The sequence below is a fragment of the Lithobates pipiens genome, unplaced genomic scaffold (genome assembly GCF_037356315.1).
Source record: "Lithobates pipiens isolate NorthernLeopardFrog02 unplaced genomic scaffold, aLitPip1_a1.2 Scaffold_8, whole genome shotgun sequence".
Classification (NCBI taxonomy): Eukaryota; Metazoa; Chordata; class Amphibia; order Anura; family Ranidae; genus Lithobates; species Lithobates pipiens.
The window spans coordinates 273,215,991-273,243,566 of record NW_027507903.1 but is presented as its reverse complement, the minus strand read 5'-3'; positions in this window follow the sequence as shown (position 1 = coordinate 273,243,566).

Genomic DNA, 27,576 nt, shown 5'->3' with positions numbered 1-27,576 from the left:
ACGGGCTTCACAATAGGGCGAGAGACTAGGGACAATATCATTAAAACCTGTACATTAGTGGAGTATGCTCAGAGAGCTGTCATCCCAGCTTGTCTTTTAGGTATAGATGCTGAGAAAGCATTTGATAGCGTGGGATGGTGGTTCTTAAAGGAGGCATTAATCCAGATAGAAATGGGTCCTAAAATGTTGGGAAGAATTGTCGCATTGTATACTAATTCAAGAGCCAAAGTAAGAGTAAATGGAATATTATCAGAGTATATAAAGATATCAAACGGAACTCGACAGGGTTGTCCCTTGTCCGCATTGTTATATATAATAGTAATGGAACATGTTATCACTGCAATAAGAAATAATAAAGACATCCAAGGGATAAAAGTTAAAGACAAAGAATATAAGACAGATGTATACACAGACGATTTATTAATATATATAACTAAACCTATCATAACAATTCCAAATCTAATAAAAGAATTTAAACGTTTCGGGGAATTAAGTAACTTTAAAGTAAATTACGATAAATCTGAGATGATGAATATCTCGTTAAAAGAAAAAATACAGACACTATCACTAATTTTTTTTCCATTTAAATGGAAACAAGAAGCAATTAAATATACGGGAATATATATTCCGAAGAATTTGAAGCAAATACAAGAATTGAATTGCAATGCGACAATCCGAAAAGTAATTAAAAAACTGCAAAAATATGACAAAATAACATACTCATGGATGGGAAGAATAAATACAGTGAAAATGGAGATACTCCCAAAAATGTTGTATATTTTTCAAACGATACCTATAGTGCCACCAAGGAAGCTAATGATGTAGTTAAGAAAAGCAATAGGAAGCTTCATTTGGGCCCAAAAAGCCCCTTGAATAAAAAGAGAAACTTTAATTAGAACCAAAGAAAATGGAGGATTAGCATTACCCGACTTTGTAAAATATTTACAAACAGCATCATTAATTAGAATAATTGAATGGCACCATAATACGGAAAATAAACAATGGGTTAGTTTAGAGGAGGATATTATAGGGACACAACTTAGATTTTTGCCCTGGATAAAACCCGAGTTAAGACCAAAAAAAAAGAAATGCCGATTTTTGTAAGAGCTACATTAAAAATATGGGATGCCGTACTAAAAAAAGGCAACTTTCTATCGGACCTATGACCACACTGTTCTCCAATCCAGAATTTACGCCAGCTTTAGAAATGACAAAATATTTAAAATGGAATACATTGGAGAACGTAAGGGCGGTACAGATGCTAGTGGATGGAAAAATGGCAAAGCTTCAAGATTTGGGATCTGAATATAAAAATACTGTATATACTAGTGACACTTGCAATTCAGCAGGTGTGAGTGGTAGAAGCTTCAGCCTTAATTGGCCACACTCATTTACCCATTGAGGGATTTATATCTGTTTTATATCTCACCCTTTGTGCAGATAGGAGTCAGTTTTGTATTTATTTATATACTGGGTTTCCGCCTTTCTATTTTGCCATGCAGCTATCTTCAGTTTTTCTTTGTGGGTTTTTCTGCCTTTAGTTTTGCCTTCAGCAAGTGAAATGCATGCTCAATTGGTTTGAGATCAGGGGATTGACTCGTTCATTGTAGAATATTCCACTTTTTTTCCTGGGTTGCTTTTGAAGTGTGTTTTGGATCATTGTCCATCTGTGCTGCGTTTGGCTTAATCCGAGCTGACAGTATATCTCAAAAAATTGCAGGATTCATCCAGCTGCTTCTGTCTTCTGTCACATCATCAATAAACACCCATGACCCAGTGCCACTGGAAGCCATGCATGCACATGCCATCACACTGCCTCCACCATGTTTTACAGATGACGTTGTGTGCTTTGCCTCATGAGCTGCTCCAAGCCTTCCCCACACTTTTTTTTTCCGACATTCTGGTTCAGATTAATCTTAGTTTCTTCCGTTAAAAGAATGCTTTTCCAGAACTGTTCTGGCTTTTTTAGATTTTTTTTGGCAGAGTCTATACTGGCTTTTTTATTCTTCAGACTTATCAATGGTTTGCACCTGATCTCAAACCCTACCTCCTGGAGAGTGTCCGTCACTTGTCTGGATGTTGTGAATGGGTTTTTCTTTACCATAGAGAGGATCCTGTGATCATCCACCACCGTTGTCTTCCATTGACATCCAGGCCTTTTTACGTTGCTGAGCTCATCAGTGTGTACTTCTTTCCTAAAAATGTACCAAACTGTTCATTTGGCCACTCTTAATGTTGCTGCTATCTCTCCTATGGTTTTCTTTCATTTTTGAGGTCTTAACAATGGCCTGTTTCACTTGCATGGACAGCTTCTTTGAACACATGATGTAGGTTCACAGCAATAGATTCCAAATGCAAATACCATGCTTAGAACCAATTCCAGACCTTTTACCTGCATAATTGCTGAAGAAATAACAAAGGAGTAGCCCACACCTGGCCATGAAACAGCTTTTGATTCAATTGTGCAATTACTTTTGGTCCCTTGAAAAAGGGGGGATGGCTATTCTTAAGAGCTGTAATTCCTAAATCCTTCCTCCGATTTGGATGTACAAATTAAACCTGGGTGTGTGCACTTTCAGCCCAAAGCCATTATATAACTATAGCTTGAATATGATTTATGTGGGAGAGGAAGATAAGGGATTTTGAGGGTGCTCAGAATACAATTACAGTAGAAAAAATTTAATATAACAGCTTAAAAATAAATTATTTATTGAGATCAGGATTAAAAATGATTCACACATAAAAAAGTGCAGAGATATTACATAAGAGGTGGCATTCAAGGTCAGAAATGGATGTAACAGAAAAATTCATTGCACATTATCCCGACATGTTTTGCTGATGCGCTTCCTCAGGGGATGTGCAAACTATCATGAAGAACACTATAGAGAAATAGACAAGCAATATACAAAATATAACAATGAATTAATAATTTGTTAATAAACATGAGAGCGCATCAAATAGCCAGCATCAAAACGGCAACACTTACCCCCAACCAAATAGCCACTAATGAGAACCTCTGCTTGATGGAATACGCCTGCCAACCGACACCTAGAGAACTGTGCGCCCAAAAGGTCATAGAGGGAAGAAACAGCCACGCTTGCCTTAAAAGGGCGTATAATTGAGTTAAGGACAGAAGTTCTTTGATTTTTTTCTTCTAAAGTTCCAGTAAATGCGACAGAGTTATAACTTGTTACTCAAATCAACACAATGAATTCAGAAAAAATTGAAACAGATTTTGGCCTCTCTTGTCAGCTGATCCAATTGTAAGCAAATACATAAAAGAGTTCCTAAAAGATCGTTTTGTTCATAGTCATTTTTATAGTATGAATCGAGTTCATAAACCAGCGAGTAGGGGTACTTCCCCTTGTGGGCATTGTGATGTTTGCCGATATGTTGATTCTAAGTCAAAATTTAAATTGCCAAATGGCAATGAAGACCTAGGAACACACCAGGTAGGTCTGTAATACTGTTGTTGGATACAAAAAGATTTCCCAAGCTTTAAACATCCCAAGCAGCACTGTGCAAGCGATCATTTTGAAATGGAAGGAGTATCAGACCACTGCAAATCTACCAAGACCTGGCCGTCCCTCTAAACTTTCAGCTCAGACAAGGAGAAGACTGATCAGAGATGCAGCCAAGAGGCCCATGATCACTCTGGATGAACTACAGAGAACTACAGCTGAGGTGGGAGAGTCTGTCCATAGGACAACAATCAGTCGTACAGTACACTGCAAAAATCTGGCCTTTATGGAAGAGTGGCAAGAAGAAAGCCATTTCTCAAGGATATCCATAAAAAGTCTCGTCTAAAGTTTGCCACAAGCCACCTGGGAGACACACCAAACATGTGGAAGAAGGTGCTCTGGTCAGATGAAACCAAAATCAAACTTTTTGCCCACAATGCAAAACGATATGTTTGGCGTGAAAAGCAACACAGCTCATCACCCTCAACACACCATCCCCACTGTCAAACATGGTGGTGGCAGCATCATGGTTTGGGCCTGCTTTTCTTCAGCAGGGACAGGGAAGATGGTTAAAATTGAGGGGAAGATGGATGCAGCCAAATACAGAACCATTCTGGATGAAAACCTGTTGGAGTCTGCAAAAGACCTGAAACTGGGACGGAGATTTATCTTCCAACAAGACAATGATCCCAAACATACAGCAAAATCTACAAAGGAATGGTTCACAAATAAACATATCCAAGTGTTAGAATGGCCAAGTCAAAGTCCAGACCTGAATCCATCCATCCTCTCCATCCAACCTCACTGAGCTTGAGCTGTTTTGCAAGGAAGAATGGGCAAGAATTTCAGTCTCTCGATGTGCAAAACTGATAGAGACATACCCCAAGTGACTTGCAGCTGTAATCGCAGCAAAAGGTGGCTCTACAAAGTATTAACGCAAGGGGGCCGAATAATTTTGCATGCCCCACTTTTCATTTTTTTATTAGTTAAAAAAGTTTCAAAAATCCAATAGATTTCGTTCCACTTCACAATTGTGTCCCACTTGTTGATGATTCTTCACAAAAAAGAAAAATGTTATATCTTTATGTTTGAAGCCTGATATGTGGCAAAAGGTTGAAAAGTTCAAGGGGGCCGAATACTTTCGCAAGGCACTGTATAAGGCAGAAAGATGGACAGGATGTAAAGTAGGGGGAAGAAATAAGGGAATACCTGCGGAACCTGGACCTCCCAAGGGGTACCTTGGGAGGTCCATACCGCCTTAGGAGGAAGTCCGGGTCCCAACGGATACCCCATTTTGTACTACAAGAAATTCTGCAAGCAGTTAGCGCCCAAATTATGCAACTACTTCAATGCGATAATGGAAGGAGAAAAGTTTTGAGAGAAGACACTTTTGGCACATATCACGCTGATCTTGAAAGAGGGAAAAGATCCCATAGCAGTAGAAAGCTACAGGCCAATTTCACTATTAATCTCAGACATAAAGCTTTTTGCAAAAATAATAGCAGAGAGATTGAAGTCATATTTGCCAAAATGGATTCATAACGACCATGTGGGGTCTATTCAGGGGAGGGAAGGGAGAGATAACTCATTGAAATCTATAAGTTATTAAGAGGGGTACCCCCACAGTCCTTATGACAATTGATGCTGAAAAGGTTTTTGACAGGGTCGACTGGAGGTTCCTCTTTGAAACATTGAGACATCTGGGGTTAGGTGAGAAGATAATGGGATGGATTGAATCCCTCTATTCTCATCCGAGGGCCAGAATAAGAGTCAATGGCACCCTGTCTTGTCTCCATGATTTATTTAACGGGACAAGACAGGGATGCCCATTCTCCCCACTTTTGTTCATAATTACGTTGGAACCCTTACTGGCCGCTATACACAAAAATCAAGATGTTCAAGGAACTCGGTTAGGAGGGAGGGAGTACAAGACGTCCGAATTTGTGGACGACTTGCTTTTCTATGTCTCCAGGCCCAGATTATCCATCCCTACAGTTTTGAAGTAGTTAAAACAATATGGTAAACTATCAAACTTTAAAGTAAATATGACCAAATCCGAGATATTAAATCTAACTCTACCAATAGAAGATCAGAGCACAATTCAAGCTAAATTACCATTTAAGTGGTGCAAGCAAGAACTGAGCTATTTAGGAATAAAATTGACAGCACAATTGGGTGACCTTTTTGAGGCTAACTATATTCCCCTTCTTAATATAATCAAAGAACAATTGTGGGGGATGCAATACAAAGCACTTTCTTGGATCGGAAAGATAAACGCAGTCAAAATGTTTGTACTGCCAATACTAATTTACACGTGTCAAATGATCCCAATCCCCCTTCCACAGACATACTTTAGAAAATAAAAATCCATGATTATAAAATGTATTTGGGCACATAAACGTGCGCGCATTGCATACAATATAATAGTCAGAGAAAAAGACAGAGGGGGTCTAGCAGCACCAGGTTTTTAAAAAAATATTATGAGGCTATTGTGATTTCTAGAATAATAGATTGGACTCATAACAAGAAGGATAAGAGCTCGGTTGAGTTAGAAATGAGGTTAAGTAGAACAAATATAGGGAAAATGATATGGATACCATCACAATATCAAGACTTAGGATCAAACACAAATATACTGACAAAAAATTCACTAAAGATTTGGGATGCAATAAATAAGAGACACAAATGGGACTATAATTCACCATTAATACCACTTTTAGACACAAACTTCTTCCGGCCAGGGAAGGAGTATATATATTTCAGCAGATGCTAATAAGGATAATATAAGATTGCAGGATGTGATGGAAGGGAATAGATTATACACGTATGAGGAAAACATGCGGGGATGGGGACAGAAACCACTAGACAAATGGAGATACACTCAATTACAACACTTTGCACAGTCCTTACCACAGCCACTACAAGGAAAGAGACACTTGAGACCCTTAGAGAAATTACTGGAGTCCCCCCAAATTTTTGAGAAAAGGATATCAAAAATATACAAAATATTGCTGCGCGAGGCGGACCATGAGTACCCAGCCTACCTAGAAAAATGGGAAAGAGAGATAGGCCCCTTAAGTAGCGATTAACACAGGAGTAAGATAATAAGGCTCGCCCACTCTGTAGCAAAGGACACGTAAACAATGGAAATGTCCTATAAGCTTTTAGCGAGGTGGTATGTAACCCCACAGAGAGCGAATACCTACAGAGGAGACAATTCTCCAACTTGTAGGCGAGGCTGTCCTGCACTGGGGACTTTCTCACACTTGTGGTGGGAGTGCCCTAAAATACAAATTTACTGGGACAAAATAATAGAAGTATTTTTTTTTATATCAATAATGTTTATTGAAGTTTTTAAGACTTAACAAAATACAAGGGGTAAATAATAAGTTGATATATATATTAGCCAATATGCACTTATACAGTGTACAATTTTCATTGTAGTAACACTTAGTCAGAACATCAAAAGTATTTGGGCCATATAAACCAACAGTTGTCAAACTTTTTACAGTTCAGGGAATTTATAGCTAAGAGTCTTCCAAAGGTATAGTTCCTTCGCACCATTGTTACAACGTCAGATAAGTTTATGACCTTATTAGACTTCCAGTGACGTAAGATTAGTGAGCGTGTTTCCAGAAGTATATGGGATATAACAGGTCTGGTGTTGTAAGGGAACTTGTCTATGTTTATGTGTAGAATTGCTAGAGCAGGGTCTGGTTTTGTGAATATGCCGTCAGTGAGGAGATTAGGTGGAATACCTGGTTCCATAAACTCTTAATATTTGGGCAGTGCCAGTACATATGTAATAGATTACCTACTTGTCCGCAGTTTCTCCAGCAGTAAGGTGAAAGGCCCAGGAAGTATGTTGCTAATCTGAAAGGTGTGTAGTGCCATCTATTTGCCATTTTAATAGCCAGTTCCCAGTGTTTAACACAGTGAGAAGCCTTATATATTTCTCTAAATGCGTGTCGCCATTGATCTTCTGAGAAATTTGTACCTAGGTCTATTTCCCATTTTTGCATTGCTACCGTTTTTGAGAACTGTAGTTTATCTTGGAGTGTGTTGTAGAAAAAAGATATGCCTTTTGTGTCATGTTTGGCAGAGGAATAGAATTTCCATATTTTGCTCAGGAGCAAAATTATTGGTGGAGTCCGGGAATGTAGGCAATGTGTGATTTGCATACATTTGAACAGTGTGATGTTTGGAAGGTGGTATTGAGTCATGATGTGTTGCACTGTTTTGGGATGTGTGTCTTCATATAGGTCAGATATAAATGTTATTCCCTGGTCCATAAGGTCTTGGACTTTAAGCATTGGAATTTTAGCTTCAAGTAGCGTCAGGGGTAGCCTGAAGTTTGTGTCTTGGACGTCTTGTCGGTTTAGTTTTAGGAAGAGTCTCCATATTTGTCGGGTGTTCTACATTGGGGGTGAGAGTGAGGTCATGTCCCAATTGTCCCAACTGTCTCCTATAAGCAGTAGAGTCAGGTCTTTAGTTGGTGACATGGCTTTTTCTACTTCAACCCATAGTGGTGAATCTGTTGTCTGTAACCAGAATTTTATTTGGTCTAGGCGTATTGCCCATAGGTAATCAAGTATGTCAAGATTGTTCCTTTTTTCCCATTCCATACATATTTCCAACCAAGGGTCAAAAGGTTTTTGAGATAATGGTTAGGAATATGAATTGAGAGAGAGATGCGAAACACATACAAGATCTGTGGCAGTATTAACATTTTATAAGCAGCTATTCTGCCCATCCAAGATATTTCTTTCTTTGACATATCTCTGAGTTGAGTTTCCAGTTTGGCTATCAGTGGAGATAAATTGGCTTTAGCAAGTGCAGAAGTTTTGTTTGTGAGTGTGATACCTAAGTAAGTAATACCACCCTTGCTCCAGGTGTAAGGGAGATTCCTTTGTAGAGCGTTTTTTTGTGTGGGATTGTACTCCCAAGTCAAGTATTAAGGCTTTAGTAAAATTGACTTCATAGTAAGAGACTTCTCCGAATGCAATGAGAATTTTGTGCACCTCTTGCAAGGATATGAGTGGATTAGACATGAGTAGTATGACATCATCAGCAAATAAGTTGATGACGTGCTTATTAGAGCCAAAACTGAAAACCTGTAATCATGGGGTGAGAGCGAATAGCTTCAGCTAGAGGTTCTATCATTAAATTAAAAATTGTAGGAGACAGGGGGCATCCCTGTCTGGTTCCATTCGATATTGAAAAAGGCACTGATAGAAAACCTGCAGAGTATACCTGTGCTGATTGTGAGGAATATAACGCCAAGACAGCATTTAGGATGTTCCCTTTGAAACTGAACTTATCCAGAACTTTTTCCATATAGGTCCAATGAACCCTGTTAAACGCCTTCTCTGCGTCTATTGAAAGCAGCAGAGATGGCATTTGTGACTTTTCAGCATGGTCTATTACATTAATTATTCTTCTAGTAGCATCAGAGGTTTGTCTCCCCCTCACAAATCCCATCTAGTCACGCTGGATGAGAAGAGGTATAAAGTTAGCCAATCTCTTGGCTAGCAGTTTAGCATAAATTTTAATATCCATATTGAGAAGGGAAATGGGTCTAAAGTTAGCTGGGGTGTTGGGTTCTTTACCTGATTTCGATAATGTCACTATGTGAGCTCTTAACATCTCTTGTGGTAGTGATGCAGAATCTGCGGCTTTATTAAAGACTATCATTAGGTGCGGTGACAATATAGATTTAAACGTTTTAAAATATTCATTAGAGAAACCATCAGGGCCAGATGATTTCCCATTTGGAAGGGAATTTATAATTTTGTCCACCTCTTGGGGCGTGAAAGGTGCATTTAATTCTGATAGCTGATGATCTGTCAGGGAAGGTAAGTTTATTTTCTGTAAAAACTATTGGATTTTGTCCATAGTTGGTTATTATGTTCTTTCTGTAAGTTGTATAATGAGCTACAATATTCCGCAAATTGGTTCGCTATTTCTTGGGGGTTGATAATTTTATTTAAAGTAGTAGGGTGGTTCAAATACAGTATTCTGGTTTTAGTGCGAATTGCTTTAAGTCAATTTGCTAGGTATTTACCTGCTCTGTTGGCGTTTGAGTAGTAGTTTAGTTTTAGGCGGTTGAGATATTTATCGTATTGTTGGTTTAGAAGTTCTCTAAGGTTCTCTCTAAGGGAATTGAGTTTGTTAATTAAGGGTGCTGATGGGGATTGTTTAATTTGAGATTCAGTATCATGCAGTTCTGTGAGAATTCTATTCATTTGTAGTGTTTTCCTTTTTTTCTCTATGGCACCTAGTTGAATTAGGATGCCTCTCATAAAGGCTTTATGCGCGTTCCATACAACGCATGGGGTCTGCTACTGAATCTGTATTTTCTAGAAAGTCGTTATGGAGGTGCAGAGATACAGAATTTATGCAATTTTGGTCTTGGAGAAGTTTATTATTGCAGCGCCAGATGGGAGGTGAAGAGGAGACCCTCCTTTCTGCAACAGACATGGATATGGCAGCATGGTCAGACCACGTAATGCCATGGATCTGAGTCTACATGACCACTCTCTGCCAATTCAAGTAGTCCACCTGCCAATTCTCTATCCCTGGGATGAAGATTGCCAATATGCATGGCACAAGCTTTTCTGCCCAGGCTAGGATGGGGTTTGACTCTTCCTGGGATGCCTGACTTCTGGTGCCCCCTTGGTGATTGTTATAAGCCACTACTGTGGCATTGTCGGACTGAATTCTGACCGGATAAATCTGCAACCTGAATGTCCAGGCCCTTAGGGCTAGACGTGCTGCCCGAATCTGTAGAATATTGATGGGCAAGGTTCTTTTGGTCCTGGACCATTTTCCTTGGACAGTCTCTTCTTCCAGGACTGCTCTCCAACCTGAAAGGCTAGCATCTGTCATTATCTTCCAGTACCTTTCAGGTAACTGGGAGCAACAGTTCATTGAGGGAACCATGAATGCCAACATGTACTGTGACATACTGAAGCAGAGCATGATCCCGCCCCTTCAGACACTAGGCCGCAGGGCAGTATTCCAGCATGATAACGACCCCAAACACACCTCCAAGATGACCACTGCCTTGCTAAAGAAGCTGAGGGTAAAGGTGATGGACTGGCAAAGCATGTCTCCAGACCTAAACCCTATTGAGCATCTGTGGGGCATCCTCAAACGGAAGGTGGAAGAGCGCAAGGGATCTCAGATCCACCAGCTCTGTGATGTTGTCATGGAGGCGTAAAAGAGGATTCCAGTGGCAACCTGTGAAGCTCTGGTAAACTCCATGCCCAAGCGGGTTAAGGCAGTGCTGGAAAATAATGGTGGCCACACAAAATATTGACACTTTGGGACAAATTTGGACATTTTCATTTAGGGGTGTACTCACTTTTGTTGCCAATGGTTTAGACTTTAATGGCTGTGTGTTGAGTTATTTTGAGAGGACAGCAAATTTACACTGTTATACAAGCTGTACACTCACTACTTTACATTGTAGCAAAGTGTCATTTCTTCAGTGTTGTCACGTGAAAAGATATAATAAAATATGTACAAAAATGTGAGGGGTGTACTCACTATATATATATATTGTATGTATTGGCACATATCCAAAAGATAACATCCGAGATCTATTAGCTTGGAGGGCATTCATTTGCTGAATATAATCAGGGACTCCTATATTAGCATCAGAGCATGGCGTCATTTAGGGGTTAGAGCCCAGATGATTATCTTTTATTTATGAGTGGATTAATAAGATTTTGTATCTTTACATACAATCTGTATACAATGTGGTTGTGAACGATCCCCTGATAATAAGGTATGCTGCTCCTCAAAGCCATTGTGGAAATTAAGTAGTCATAATGATTATCTCTGTATCACTCATTTGTTAGACCGAAAGGGAGGGGTTAACTCAGCTGAAAGGAAGTTTATTTAAGGAACGATATCTGGCTGTGTGTCTCTATCATATCCATAATGGGGGTGGTAGTGACACAGCCTCAAATGATCCACAATGGCTCAAAAGTGATATGGTCCAGAAATATTTAGACAGAATAAAGGTGGATAAAGCACCTGGACCAGATGGCATCCACCCACGGATCCTAAAAACAATTGAGCTCTGTAATTTCAAAGACATTGTATTTCATTTTTAGGGACTCATTAATGAGGGGAATAGTACCACTGGATTGGCGTAGGGCTAATGGGGTGCCTATATTTAAAAAGGGAACAAAGTCTTTACCAAGTAACTATAGACCTGTTAGTTCAACTTCTATAGTCAGGAAGATACTGGAGAGTTTAATAAAAGACCATATAGACGAGTTATTGCTGGAAAAAAATATTTTAAGCAACAGACAGCATGGATTCATGAAAGACAGAAGTTGTCAAACAAACCTGATTTCTTTTTATGAGGAGGTAAGTAAAACTTTGGACAGAGAGATGGCTGTGGATGTGGTATACCTGGACTTTGCAAAAGGGTTTGACACAGTTCCCCACACATAGCTCATGGTAAAGTCGACAGGCTTGGTAATATCAGTTTGTAAATGGATAGAAAACTGTCTAGAAGACAGAATTTATGGAGTAGTGGCTAATGATTCTTACTCTGAATGGTCTAAGGTTATCAGTGTTGAAAAAAGAGAGGAAACTCCCCTGAATGGGGTTTTTAGGCAGCAATCGAGAAGAAAATTGGATAAACAATGTATAGAAAAATCAATATTTATTAAGATGAAAAACACTTCATGACATGATAGTTAAAACATGAGCTCCAGTGAGAATTGGACAATAAAAAATAAAAAGCGGATACAGTCAATAGTATCATACCAACATTGTGCCATACATATCTAAGATGTACAATATTGCCAGCCCTAATGCGTTTCAACCCCCATTGGGGTCTTCTTCAGCGGGGACGTCTGCAGGGGAAGTATATAACAATTACTTATTATGCACACTATAAAAATTTTATAATAACACAGGGTGCAAACAGTTAGTATAATTGCTGCTATGGGCTCTAGCCCCAAATCTTTTGTAGCCCTAGCAACGTCCCTGGTTTTGATGCTTCCTTGAGATGTAGGGGACATCACTCACTCGCCTGGGATAGCTGAATATTTGAAATGCTGCAAGAATACACCTCTGCAACAAGCTGGCGGATTCCTGTTGCATTCACATTTGGACTTGGAGCTGATAAACCCATTAAAATTATGCTTCTATTGGTGGAATGAGGGGAGAAAAAAATAAGCTCTCAGTAACACGGGCAACTTTGAAATACTTCTTTTGAATTACCATAGCTTTAAAAAAGTGGATTAAAGACGTTCCATATGACACCTGTAAGCCCTGTAAGCCCTTTCCTAAATCCAGGAGTTTGACTGATAAACGGGGCTTAATCAATTAGGGCAAATATTTCTTATACACACTTATCACTATATTTGAGGCTATTTAATTTAAAAGGTGTCAGTATTATTATGATATTTAGCCATATTAATCATGTGTCTTTCTTTAGTAGATATTTTTTAAATACCACAGTCATTATGAAAAATGAGTATGTGGAAATACAACCATTATCTCCTGCAATTATGATTAATGTATCCTCCCTCACAAATCACTTTTAGTGTCTTTTTAACCTACAGAGATTTATGCTTCACTCCAGTTACTTAAAAGTACATACCATCTATTACTATTAGGTGTTATGGTAAATCTCCAGTTATTTGTTCCATTTTGATCAATAAATCCCTTATTCACTTTTTTTTTGAGCTCCTCAGTAGTTGATGTTGATATATTTTCATTCTTAACACTTCACCTCAATCTCCTTTTTTGGTCTTTCCCATTACATTTGTGAAAACTGACCTGTTTTCTTTTCTTTAATTTCTGGTATATTTGCTTTTTTGCCTTTTCATCTACTTCTGTCTAAATGTCATTTGTCGCACAGATTTTATAGTGTTTGTACTTTTAACTTTAAATCCCAACTCCTGACAAAACCTTTTATTTCCGATAGAGCAGAAAGGGTAATGCCTCTGTTTGTTTTTTTATAGCCCCACCTGTGTCCCACAAAACAAAACAAAAAAATTAGAATGGCTTGACAGGGGATGAAACAATCCAATGTCTGTGCATCATTTTATTTAAAGAGAAGTTTGGGATTTTTTTGTTTAAATTATACTTGCCTAGGTGGATGGAGCATTGATCCGATGCTGTATCTGTCCCCACCAGCTCTAAGGCTGAGAACTGAGCGATCAAACAACGTTGATTGCTCAGTTTTCCACACCACTCTGAGCCGAGAACGGTGACTGTCAGTCACCGCTCTCTGCTCTGCCCCTCCAGCACTCACAGGAGCACCGGGCTAGGAAAGGGAAGGAGTGGCTGGTTCAGTCTCCCAGTGGTGCAGTTGACAGGCTAAGCCAGATGTTAGTCCCAGCTCCTGAGTGGGTCCTGACCATAGGGGCGTAATCTTTTCCCAGTCTAGACCAGTGTCCGCTGAAAACAGGTCACATAAGTGCAGAATGAACTGCACTTCTGTGATGCACAGGAGAAGCACAGCCAAACGAGCTTTGGCTATACTTCTCCTTTAACTAAATTTTCATGAATGTGTATTCTGCCTACCACATCTGGATGTCAGGAGCCACATGGAATAGATTGTGTGGACAGAGAAACCTCTGGCAGGCTGAATGTAAACAAAGCAACATAAAAATTACCTGCACCTCACATGACGATTGTCAAAGTCAGTTTTCTGAGACGTCGTAGCTGTACATTGGTGCTTTAAGCGGGGATAGTAGGCGCACCCGCTGGACTGTAGGGGTGCCGATGCGCATGGCAAGCGGTCTCAATGACCGCCGGCCACACGTGATCGTGAGCAGGAGAGACAAAACAGGGACGTGTATGTGAACACACCAATCCCTGTTCTGTGAGGAGAAGACAGACAGATTGATTGCTTCTACTAGCTAGAAACAATGATCTGTCATCTCCTCTAGACAGTTTCAACCCCTCTACAGTTATAACACACACGATTAAACACAGTTAACCCCTTGATCGCCCCCTAGTGTTAACCCCTTCCCTGACAGTGACATTTACACAGTAATCAGTGCATTTTTATAGCACTGATCGCTGTATAAATGTCAGTGGTCCCAAAAATGTGTCAAAAGTTTCCAATCTGTCTGCCATAATGTAGCAATCCTGATAAAAATCGCTGAACACTGCCATTACTAGTAAAAAAAAAAATAATAATAATAAAAATTCCATAAATCTTTCCCATAGTTTGTAGATGCTCTAAAGTTTGTGCAAACCAATCAATATATGCTTGTTGCGATTTTTATTACCAAAAATATGTAGAACAAATATCGGCCTAAACTGTGGAAAAAATTTTCTTAAAAAAAAAAAAAAAAAGGGGGGATATTTATTATAGCAAAAAGTACAAAATATTGTCTTTTTACCAATGTTGTCGCTCTTTTTTGGTTTATAGCGCAAAAAATAAAAACCGCAGAGATGATCAAATACCACCAAAAGAAATCTCTATTTGTGGGAAAAAAGGATGTCAATTTTGTTTGGGTAGAGCATCGCACGACTGCACAATTGTCAGTTAAAGTGACGCAGTGCCATATCGCAAAAAATGGTCTGGTTATTAAGCAGCCAAATCTTCCGGGGGTTAAAGTGGTTACGTCAAATGCCTAACTTCAATTTTGTAATCCAGTTTCCACTGTGCTCATACGTAGTTTTATTCATTAAAGAGTTCTAATTCTTAGGCCTCATTCACATAGCTCATTAGGGCTGCCATGTGGCAAGTATCAATAAGAGAAAAAAAGTGCAGCGCTTAACCAATAAATATTACTGAAACTATTGAACAATTAAAGTGCAAAAGTGCCAAAAAAAATGAAAATAAATGCACAAATACTATTAGAAATAAATCAAGTGTTTAGAAAAATATGAAAAATTATATATGAAAAATTATTTATTCAAGTGTCCATATATATTGCAAAAACAAAAGAATATTTTCCAATGTGTGTGTAGAGATAGCTGAAGCTTGATTGATTAATCAAATTGTATTTGACCACATGGACCCGTCACCTCTAAACACCACTTAAAGATGGAGGCTTACCAGATCCCCAGTGACCCCCCTGCTAGGGGAGGTCAAACTGCGTGAATTGGATCTCAGATCCCACCATAGACGTCCAGATGCATAATGCTAATACATGGACCGATAACACGTGACACTGATGACAGATGGCACTAATATGTGGCACTGATACGTGACACTGATGACAGATGGCACTAATATGTGGCACTGATGACACATGGCACTGATGACAGATGGCACTAATATGTTGCACTGATGGCACGTGACACTGATGTGGCACTGATGACAGATGGCACTATGTGGCACTGATGACATGTGGCACTGATGTGGCACTGATGACAGATGGCACTTATACGTGGCACTGATGACAGATGGCACTGACAGGTGGCACTGGGGACAGGTGGCACTGGGGACACAAGGCAGTGGAGACACAAGGCAGTGGAGACACAAGGCAGTGGGGACACAAGGCAGTGGGGGCACAAGGCAGTGGGGACACATGGCAGTGGGGACATAAGGCAGTGGGGACATAAGGCAGTGGGGACATAAGGCAGTGGGGACACATGGCAGTGGGGACACAAGGCAGTGGAGACACAAGGCACTTTATTTTCATTTTTTTCACTAACCTCTGCAGCGGTTCATCTCTCCTTCCTCACACACTATCTCTGTGTGAGGAAGGAGAGCCAGCGATGCGAGATGATCTCATATGTTTACACACGGGTAGATTGTCCGGTGGACTTGAGTCCGCCGGACCTTTCCACCGGATTGTTTGATTGTGTGTACGCGGCTTAAGGGACATGGCCAGCACAGAACTGCCCGATGCGTGCCCACGGGAGCGCGCATTGCGGAAGTAAACAGGAGGACGTCCAGGGACGTCCTCCCGGCAATTGGCGTCCACGCTGCAGCCGTCTTTTCAATCTGAGGGGAAGATCTGAAATGAGGGGAAGCTCTGCGGATTTTATCATCCAATCATGTACAAGGAAAAATGTTTTTTTTTTTCCTTGTATATCCCCCTCAGATCTACAGCAACTGCACTTCCAAGTGCACTTGTAGTGCAAAGTGGATTTGCCTTTAGTAAATAACCCCCACTGTCTCTCTCTGCTCTGCACATACTCAGTTGCTATCCATTTTTAGGCATTTTTAGGCACTGTCAAGTTTCTAGAGGCCGATCTGATGACAGCCTTAAAGCAGAATTAAACCATCCTATCCTTTACAGCCAAGGAAGCTGCTTATGTTTGATCTGCAGCTGCAATGGTGCTGCACATGTGATCAGCTATGACACCAGCCATTTCATGGTTTGACAGTTTGGTTGATGACACAAGAAAATGTGACAGTTAGCAAAATCCCAGAATTCCAGGAATGTAACTGTTTTTTGAAACTGGTAAATCTATGGGTTTAGTTCTGTTTTATGATTTACTGGGGGCTCTGGGCTTCAGCAAAATTGCAGCCTCCGGCAAGAAGAAGCTGGAGCAATGCTAGAGGCAATTTACAGCACACACTAATCTTAGAAGCCTAATTATTAATGTGGAATGCATGTTCCTTGCTAAAGTACATTACTTTTTACCAAGTTGTTATGAGTAAAGTTTCGATTTAATGTAAGCGGACGAAAAACTGATGTAAACAGACGATGTTCATTTATGCTGCCTGTTTTTCATTTACCAACAGATGGATGAAAAACAGACAAACCAAACCCCTGTGTAAAAGGGACCTTAAGCTGCCTATGGATAGAGCCAAGCATCTCAACAGACTGGGTCTACAGAAGTATATCAATGCATAAAGTGGCATTTGAAACAGAGCAGCAACTGTCCCTAATTACCACAAATTTACATAAATTACCACAGATTTACATAAATACTTGCTGGACCCTAATCAACCATGTGAATAAGAGCTGAAGTGTACAATAATAAGTGCAGTATCACTAAGGCCCCTTTCACACTGCCAGCGTTTTTCAGGCACCACAGCACTAAAAATAGCACCTGTATAGTGCCTGAAAAAAGCGGCTCCATTCACTCCTGTGTGAAAGCCCTTGGGCTTTCACACTGGAGCGGTGCCCTGGCAGGGCATCACAAAAAGTCCTGCCAGCAGCTTTTTTGAAGCGGTGAACTCAGCGCTCCTCCTCCACCACTGCTCCCCATTGAAATCAACGGGGCAGCGCTGCAATAACACCAGCAAAACGCCACTCCGGCAGCGTTTGGCAGGCGGATTTAATCCCTTTATCGGCGCTAAAACAAAAGGTAAAGAGGTGCTAAAAATGGCACCGCTTTACCGCCGATGCCCAGGACGGCTCGGTGTGAAAGCTGTCTTACACCCCATTTACACTGGGGCATTTTGCAGGCGCTATAATATTAAAAATAGCACCTGCAAACCACCCTAAAACAGAAGACTCAAAGGCTTTTACACTGTAGCATTGCGTTGGCAGGGCATTAGAGAAAGTCCTGCCAGCAGCTTCTTTGGAGCAGTGAACTCACCTCTCCTCCACCACTCCTCCACCGCTGCTCCCCATTGAAATCAATGGGACAGTGCTACGATATCGCCGGCAAAACGCCGCTCCAGCGCCATTTTTCAGGCGGATTTAATCCCTTTATCAGGGGTAAAACAACGGTAAATCAGAGCTAAAAATAGCACTGCTTTACCGCTGACACCTGGGGCGGCTTGGTGTGAAAGCTATCTTTGACCCCATTCGCACTGGGGCGTTTTGCAGGTGCTGTAGTGTTTTTAATAGCGCCTGCAAACCGCTGTAAAACAGAAGGTCCGAAGGCTTTCACATTGTAGCGTTGCGCTGGCAGGGCATTAGAAAAAGGCCTGCCAGCAGCTTCTTTGGAGCATGAAGGAGCGGCTACTGCTCCTCCGCCACCCCTTTCCATTGAAATCAATGGAGCATCGCTTTCATACTCCTGCGCGAAAAACGTGGTAGCGTTTTGCCGGATTTAACCCCTTTTCGCTGCTAGCAGCCGAACACCGCTTTACCGCTGATGCCCAGGGCGGCTCGTTGTGAAAGCTGTCTTGCACCCCATTTACACTGGGGCATTTTGCAGGCGCTATAACATTAAAAATAGCACCTGCAAACCACCCTAAAACAGAAGACTCAAAGGCTTTCACACTGTAGCTTTGCATTGGCAGGGCATTAGAAAAAGTCCTGCCAGCAGCTTCTTTGGAGCAGTGAACTCCCCTCTCCTCCACCACTGCTCCCATTGAAATCAATGGGACAGCGCTACGATATCGCCGGCAAAACGCCGCTCCAGCGCCATTTTGCAGGCGGATTTAATCCCTTTATCAGGGCTAAAACAATGGTAAATCAGAGCTAAAAATAGCACTGCTTTACCGCCGACACCTGGGGTGGCTTGGTGTGAAAGCTATCTTTGACCCCATTCGCACTGGGGCGTTTTGCAGGTACTGTAGTGTTTTTAATAGCGCCTGCAAACCGCTGTAAAACAGAAGGTCCGAAGGCTTTCACATTGTAGCGTTGTGCTGGCAGGGCGTTAGAAAAAGGCCTGCCAGCAGCTTCTTTGGAGCATGAAGGAGCGGCTACCGCTCCTCCGCCACCCCTTTCCATTGAAATCATTGGGGCATCGCTTTCATACTCCCGGCAAAACGCTACCGCGTTTTTCGGGCAGATTTAACCCCTTTTCGCTGCTAGCAGCCGAACAGCATAGCTAAAACAACGGTAAAGCAGCGCTACAAATAGCGCCACTTTAACGCTGATGCCGGTGGCGGCACAGTGTGAAAGGGGTCTTAGGAACCAATTAAACCAGGGGCCTCAAACTGGTGACCCTCCAGCTGTTGCAGAACTATAATTCCCATGAGGCACTGCAAGACTGATAGCTGGAGGGCTGCCAGTTTGAGACCCCTGAATTAAACAAACAATCAACCATATATATCCAACTGCAGTTCCTAAAGTCCCTCCTGGTACCATTGGCTCATCTTCTTAATCATTTCACAGGCTTTCTCAATAAATCTCTAACTTGCAATCTTCCTGCCATTGTCCACTTCTCTGCTTCCTATGCTCTGTTCTATAAATTTTCCTTTTTGTGTCTTCAGCTTCTCTGCTGAATGACTGACTAATTTATCTAGTCACATTTAACTATGTAGCATGCTTTTACCCCTATAGACTCTTAGGGACCCCCATTGGTTAGGTGATTTTACATTTCACCTTCTTGACTTTAAATGTGTAAATAATTGGGTGCCAGAGTTTATTTACCTGAGAACCCCTTAAGAGAGAGGGATAGGGGCACTAGAGGACAGGTGCAGACTCTGGATTTACTTTCAACTTTACAGAAAAAGATTATTTAAGCCAGACTAGCACTCTGTATTCTTTCGGCTTTAAGCAGTTATAACCAGGGCTAGAGTCCTGTGGGAACGGCGTCCCTGCACTTTTTTCACAGCAGGAACGCCGTTACCTTTGCAGGACTAACGCCACCCAAGCCGATCCTTCACTAAGCGGCGATGCCCAGCAAATACCAAAATGCTCTGCACATATTCTTCAAGGTGATGACAATCTATTTTCACATTTCTGCATATGAAAAGATGCATTTTGTGAGAAACAATTGAGGCTTCTTTTTAAAAAGAAACAGTCTTGTTTTGGCTGACAATTTCTCAGACTCTGGCTGACTATATTGCATTGCCCATAAAAAAAGTTAAATAAAGAGGCATGCATTACAAAATATCTTGTTATTTAATTCCTGTGAACTGACAATGTATTTCATAATTTACAAATAGCTGAATTTTTTAAGGCCTGTTTTGACAAAACACGTTTTTTGTTTCACAGCCGGTTCACATAATGAATTGTACAGGAATGCACTGTTCACATGCAATCTGGGTGCAGAGAGATTTCAGCCTATTTATTTGAATGGGCTGAAATTGAGCCAGACAGCAGCAAAAGTAGTGCATGCACTCATTTACAAAATGCATAGCAACAGTATCGCACGGCACTTCTGTACCATGCAATCTTGTGCAGGCAAACACACTGCATTTGTGCAACCTTCTTTTGGAGTGTCATTAGTATTGCACTAACAACTGATGCAGATAACAAATGCAATGTGTTTTGAATGTGGTGCAGGAAACAGGCATAGAATGTGGGGTTTCCTGCACCACATTCTGGTGTTAATTGGTCCTTAGTCTCAGGTCCCGCCAATCAAAACTCAGTGAACTAAAAGCTGCACTTTTTAGAAGACAAACTAGATTTTGACTAAACCTTTTGCTTTTTAATTTCTTCCCATAATGCTTTTCATATTGGAACAAAAACAACGTTTGGTTCGCATCCAGAACATGCGAACAGGCAAAAACTTTGTGTGAACGCCATTAAAGTCTATGGGACACGAACATGAAAAATCAAAAAAAGTGCTAATTTTAAAGGCTTATATGCATGGCATTGTCCGCTTCTTCCTCCAGTCTTCTCATCCAGCATCTTCCTCCGGCTTCTTCTCCGCTTCATCCTCCGCATGATCCGTCTCAATGGGAGTCTTCCACTGTGTGACGCTTCTGTTCTTCTGACACTTCTTATATAATGGAGGGCGTGGTTCCCCTATGGGGAAATTTCATGCCGTTTTTATCAATGAGCTTTTATGTGTATTGCCGGACTGACAATTCATTATAGCGAGTCGTTTTAAATAACTTTTTTTGACTTTTTTTCCTTTACAAATGTCCTTTTGCTGTCAGACTGTTCTAAACACGGGAAACATGCGCCACTTTACAGGATTACTATAGACACCCCCCCCCCGGGTATGAAAATTTAAAGGAATATTACACTTTTATTGTTTCACTTTAGGCATTATTAAAATCACTGCTTCCGAAAAAAACACCCCTTTTTAAAACTTTTTTTGCATTGATACATGACCCAGGTCCCCAAACACTTTTTATGCCAATAACTTGCATATAAGCCTTTAAAATTAGCACTTTTGATTTCTCCCATAGACTTTTAAAGGGTGTTCCATGGCTTTCGAATTTCCCGTGAACATCCCAAATTGTTTGCTATTGGGTGAACGGGCAAACAGCCAATGTTTTCAGTAGAACTCATGTTCGACCCGAACATAAAGCCCATCCCTACTTGTGACGGAACTGTCCAGCACCCAGGATGGGTGCTTTCGTCAGAATACAGTTTCCTCTAGTCTGGACCCATGAACCAAATACTATAGCTTAATATTGCACCCAAGATATTAGACAATACTAGCTTAGGTGCATACTGGAGCTCAAACTATTTATTGTAAATTCACACAGAATATATACCATGTAAGATCAGATAAGAATTTGATCACATTACCCCTAACTATACAAACTGTAAACAGGAATATAATTAACATAGCTTAGGAACAGCCAACATAAACATCAATCTAATTAAACTATTAGGCACCTACACAAGCCTAGGTGACTCAGTGCCCACCCAGACAATGATTTATCAGAGATCCCACCTCAGACCAAACTGTCGGGCACCAGTCTACCACCCTGGATACACAAAATACAATACACATTATCCTAAGAATAAACACATTACATCACACAATGGTTCAATAACAAGGTAAAGTGATCACAATATTAATCCCCAAGACACAATCAGACAAACAGAAACAAGGTGACTCAATTAACAATGGGAATGCACACCTAGGAGGCACACAATGGGAGAGACATACTTAACAAAAAACACATAACACCTTAACAGACTATAGCAGGCGACCCCAGTATCAGATTGGTTTGAGCTGATTATATTAACATCTTCTCTGAGTCTCACAGTCTAAAGGACCCAAAGGACCCAAATCTGTATGTTTCAAGGAGACATGAACCTAAATCAAAAGCAAGACCACTCCAAGGGTCCCCCAGGTGTAGTGCTCCCTTGAAGATCAGAGCCCATAGTCAGTAGGCAAAAGTCCACCCTGCAGTCCCCTCCAAAAGCCCCTGTCCTGGTTGGATCTGTAACACTAGTTCACCTCATTAGTTTGATTAAAATCATTGAAAATCTCTTCTGCTAAAAAGCTGCATTTCTAAAATAAAAATTAAGTTGTTTTGATTGATTTTGTATCTAAAATAACAAGATATTCAAACAATTTAGATTCACAGCCAAGTTGAATTAACAGTATTATTTAAGAAAAACAATTTGGGGTGGGGGTTACCAAACTGGCAATCTTTTCTCCTGTTAGACCGCTAACACAGCTCAGTAGTGTTTGAGGGAAAAGTCCTGTTTATTTAGGTTCATGTCAAATCTGTCCTACTTACAATGTAATATATGACTTTTTGTACATGGATAAAGCAGGGAGAATATTATGAACACAGACATGTGGTTTGACCTATTTTCAGGTACACATCGAGGAAAGCCTTGCTATGTGAGAGCTCCCCCACCAGAGCTAGTAAGCTTTTTTGAAGTTTTCCTTCAACTGACTGCATGTATAAGTTTGAGGATTCCCAGCACCTTTTTAAACGTGCTTGTCTAGAGCAGAGAGAATAAATATGTTCCCTTCTCTCAAAATCAAAACATCCAGGGGAAAATAGGTGGTAGTAGCTTAGCTCATACAAAACTTTGTGTTTGAACAAGCATTCCAGAAGTTTGGGTGCTGAATCTGAACTCCATTGAAGTAAATAGAAATTGAATGTTAAAATCAGTTCAGGACATTTTGTAGGCTTACAGGCAAGAGATTGAGAAATAAATGACATGGGGGACTGGGCACTGCCTTGGGCAACATGTACCAAAGAAATGTTTTTTTGTACAAAAACCCTGTTTGGCATAAAGCAGCAATTTTAATAATGCCTAAAGTGAAACATTGAAAGTGCAGTGTGGCAAAGTGGGGCATCTGTACAATGTATACAGCCTACTACAGGAGAATTAACATTAAAGCGGAGTTCCACCCAAAAGTGGAAGCTCCACCTATCTGTCTCCTCCCCCCTCCGGTGCCAAATTTGTCACTCTTCGGGGGGAGCGGGTACCTGTTTTTGACAGGTACCCTGTCCCCACTTCCGTCAGACCTCGCCACAGTGGGATACATCAGAAATTTGGCCCCCCTCCTCCTCCCTCCTCCTTCCACTGCTGCACAGTCAGTAAGAGAGCACAGCGTGCTTTGCTCATGCGCAGTAGGGAACCGCCTGTGAAGCTGCGAATGGCATCAGAAGCACCCGAGAGCCGATGGATGGGGTGCCGACATTGCTGGATTCCAGGACAGGCTCGAACATTGGGTGCTCTCCGAACATTATGTGGTGTTTGCGACAAATTCGAAAGCCGCAGAACACCATTAAAGTCTATACGACACTAACATGAAAAACCAAAAGTGATAATTTTAAAGGTTAATATGCAAATTATTTCCATAAAAAGTGTTTGGGGACCTGAGTCCTGCCCCGGGGGACATGTATCAAAAAAGTTTTAAAAAACAGCAGATTTTAATAATGCTTAAAGTGAAACAAAAAGGAATTATTCCTTTAAATGTCATGCCTGGGGGGTGTCTATAGTATGCCTGTAAAGTAGTGCATTTTTCCCGTGTTTAGAACAATACCACAGCAAAATTACATTTCTAAAGGAAAAAAAATTAAAACTGCTTGCGGCTATACTGAATTGTCAGGTCTCATCAATACAGATAAAAATCATTGAAAAAAACAGCATGGGTTCCCCTCCTCCCAGTCCATTACCAGGCCCTTTGGGTCTGGTATGAATATTAAGGGGAACCCTGCACCAAAATTAAAAAAAATAAATGTGTGGGGGTCCCTTAAAATCCATACCAGGCCCTTTAGGTCTGGTATGGATTCTAAGGGGAACCCTGTGCCAAAATAAAAAAAAATGCATAGGAGCCCCCTCGAAATCCATACCAGACCCTTATCCGAGCACGCAACCTGGCAGGCTGCAGGAAAAGTGGGGACGAGAGAGCACCCCCCTCCTGAACCATACCAGGCCACATGCCCTCAACATGGGGAGAATGCTTTGGGGTCGCCCCCAAAACACCTTGTCCCTATGTTGATGGGGACAAGGGCCTCATCCCCAAAACACTTGCCCGGTGGTTGTGGGAGTCAGCGGGCAGGGGACTTATCAGAATCTGGAAGCCCCTTTTAACAAGGGGACCCCCATATCTTGGCCCCCGTATGTGAATGGGTATCGGGTACATTGTACCCCTACTCATTCACCAAAAGAAGTGTCAAAATGTAAAAAATTACAGTAGACAATTTGGGACAAGTCCTTTATTTAAAAAAAACGCCCCTTCTGATGTCACGTGATATCACGTAATGCTAGAAGGGGCGGGGTCACCCATTTACATCACCAGGTGGCCCCGCCCTCAGCTATATAACAGCTGTCATCACAAACGAGGATTTTGTCGGCAGGAGCCTCCCATGGAGGTGGAGTTGTTTTTTTTTCTTGGTCTGTCAGCGCTGTGATCAAAGATGAATGGACATCGCGGGACAGTTTTTTTTTAAATAAAGTATTTGTCCCTCTTGTCATTTTTAACATTTTGACACTTTTTTGGTGAATGAGTAGGGGTACAATGCCCCCTGCCCACAGACCCCCACAAGCACCGGGCAAGGGTTGTGGGGATGAGGCCCTTGTCCTCATCCACATGGGGATAAGGTGCTTTGGGGGCGACCCCAAAGCATCCTCAGCATTCTGAGGGCATGTGGCCGGTGCGGTTCAGGATGGTGGGTGCTATCTCATCGTGTTTAAATGAGTACATTTAAACAGATAAACTTATTATCAAAATATAATACAAAAAAGATTTTTTATTTATAAAAAGGTTCAGGAATGACTCGAAGGAAAATTAACATTCAAGCTAAAAGAAGTCATATTCAAAAGACTAAATATACCAAAATTAAATTTACCCATTACACTTATTCAGGGAGTCTTGGATCAGATGATTTTTTTCTATATTGGCGCATTAAGGGTTAATGGTACAGGTGGTTAGTTTATGATCAATTGTTGTCGATTAATCTGAGTCTGTTAAAAACACTCACTGCCATTAGCACTTAAGAACTTTGCCTTAAAAAAGTATTCATACACTTATTTCATAAAATTCTCTCTAAACTCTAAAACCCCCTAGAAATGTATTGCTTTTTTTGGCACATTCAAGCTAGTATCTTGACTGCCTTGATACTCACCTCTTCAGCGTCCCTAATCTATATTTGTTTTTATCAACTGACTAGGTAGGTAGTGAGACCATGTTGGCCCTTAGAGCCTGGAACATATTTTGGCTGTTTGAGGAAAATGTTTTCATGCCCATATAATTATGTTTTGATTTCTTTTTCAGCTGTATTATCCGCCGTTGCCCCCTGCAGCCGCACTACGGTGGTGGTGGGGGGTTATTACCCTCTTGGGTGAATATTGTGCTTGCAGGGTTTATTTGGGGTAGGTGTCGCGTTTCTGTGTGTGAGGGGATGGTACATATCAACTATGGACTTAGTGGGAGCTTGGGATTAGATCTGTCTGTTTGCTTCAGGCCACTCCATAACACCATACAGCATGTCATTTTTGAATTTATATTTGTGTGAAATATGTATTGATAATTTAATTGTATGTTTTTTCTTCGTTTATTTTCTATATTTTGTAGAGCTTTCCTTCAATTGTCGGTCTGTCTTATTGCCCTGAGGATGTCAATGGTTTGGCGAAACATGTAGGGAAAACCCGACCTGTATACTATAGGCCATGTACCAACTAGGCTCTTTATTGTCTGTATATAGCTCCCTGAAACGTTATGGTTTTTAGTATCCTTATGCTGTAATTATTTTTGTTGTAATAAAATAAATTATATTTTTTTAAATATGGTGTATATGTAATCGTCTTGGCACCGTAATAATCCCTTCCTCTACTCCCATTAAAAAAAGAGGTGGCACATGCTTGACCAGTGGCCTGTGTATAGCAACAAGATTAGTTAAAGGTGGACTGGAAGTTTGAAGCTGGAACATGTTTGCAAGTCACCCCACTATCGAGGAGCCTGTGGGCCAAAGGGGTATCAGGTTTGTCACTCCTTTAAGTAAAAACAGTGTTGAACTCAATTAAGTTGCTGTATGGCAAGGTAGATAAGGCAAAGGTTCAATTCTGTTTTTAAATGAAACAAGCTGGCCCTATTAGTCAGAGTTGGGTCAGGTTGGAAGGCCTGGGAGAGAGCTTTAGAAAATTCTGTTTCCAAGTTCCATACATGAGCTTCTCTACTCTTTTTACACTGAGAGGCCAGATGAATGAAATTAACCTGTATAGTGGTCCTCCCATGGCGCCCCCCCCGGTGCCCGAGGCAGTTGGCATTGTTCCAGGAGTGAACCAACCTGAGGGGGAGACCACTAATTCATGGCCTCTCCCTCACGATCGCTATTGGCAAATGAGAAGCTTCCTCTGCTTCTGTAATGTAAACAGAAGTAGAGGAAGTGATGTCATCTCTCCTAATGCAGTCTTTTCGTTCCGGCTTCTGAGGAGAGAAGATATCTACAGTGAGTCTGCACCAACACTACACTGACACTAGCACACATAGGCACATAACCCACCCGCCCCCCCCCCCCCCATCACCTCCCCTGCACCCCCAGTCACAGTGACATCAATAGCAGTTTTTATTTTTTTTACTGATTACTGCATTGGTGTCTTTTTGGACTTTTTATAAGTGTTAGGGCAGTTAGTGGTAGGCCCCTTTAGGTCTAGGGTACCCCCCTAACCCCCCTTAACAAAGGTATAACCCCTTGATTAATTCCCCCGTCGCCAGTGTCACTAAGCAATCTTTTTTCTGATCGCCGTATTAGTGTCACAGGTGACGCTAGTTAGCCAGGTAGGTATTTAGGATCACCGTCAGCTTTTTATAGTGTCAGGTACCCCCATATACTACCTAATAAAGGTTTTGACCCCCTGATTGCCCCCTAGTTAACCCCTTTCACCAGTGATCACCGCACAAGTGTTATGCCCTGTACACACGGTCGGACATTCCAACAACAAAATCCATCAGATTTTTTCCAAGGGATTTTGTGCCAGACTTGTCTAGCATACACACGGTTGGACAAAGTTGTCGGAAAATCCGATCGTTCTTAACTAGGTGACGTACATCACATACGTTGGGACTATAAAGAGCCAGTAGCCAATAGCTTTCGTTTCTTCGTTTATTCTTAGCATGCGTGGCACTTTGTCCGTCGGAATTGTCTACACATGATTTAAACGATCGG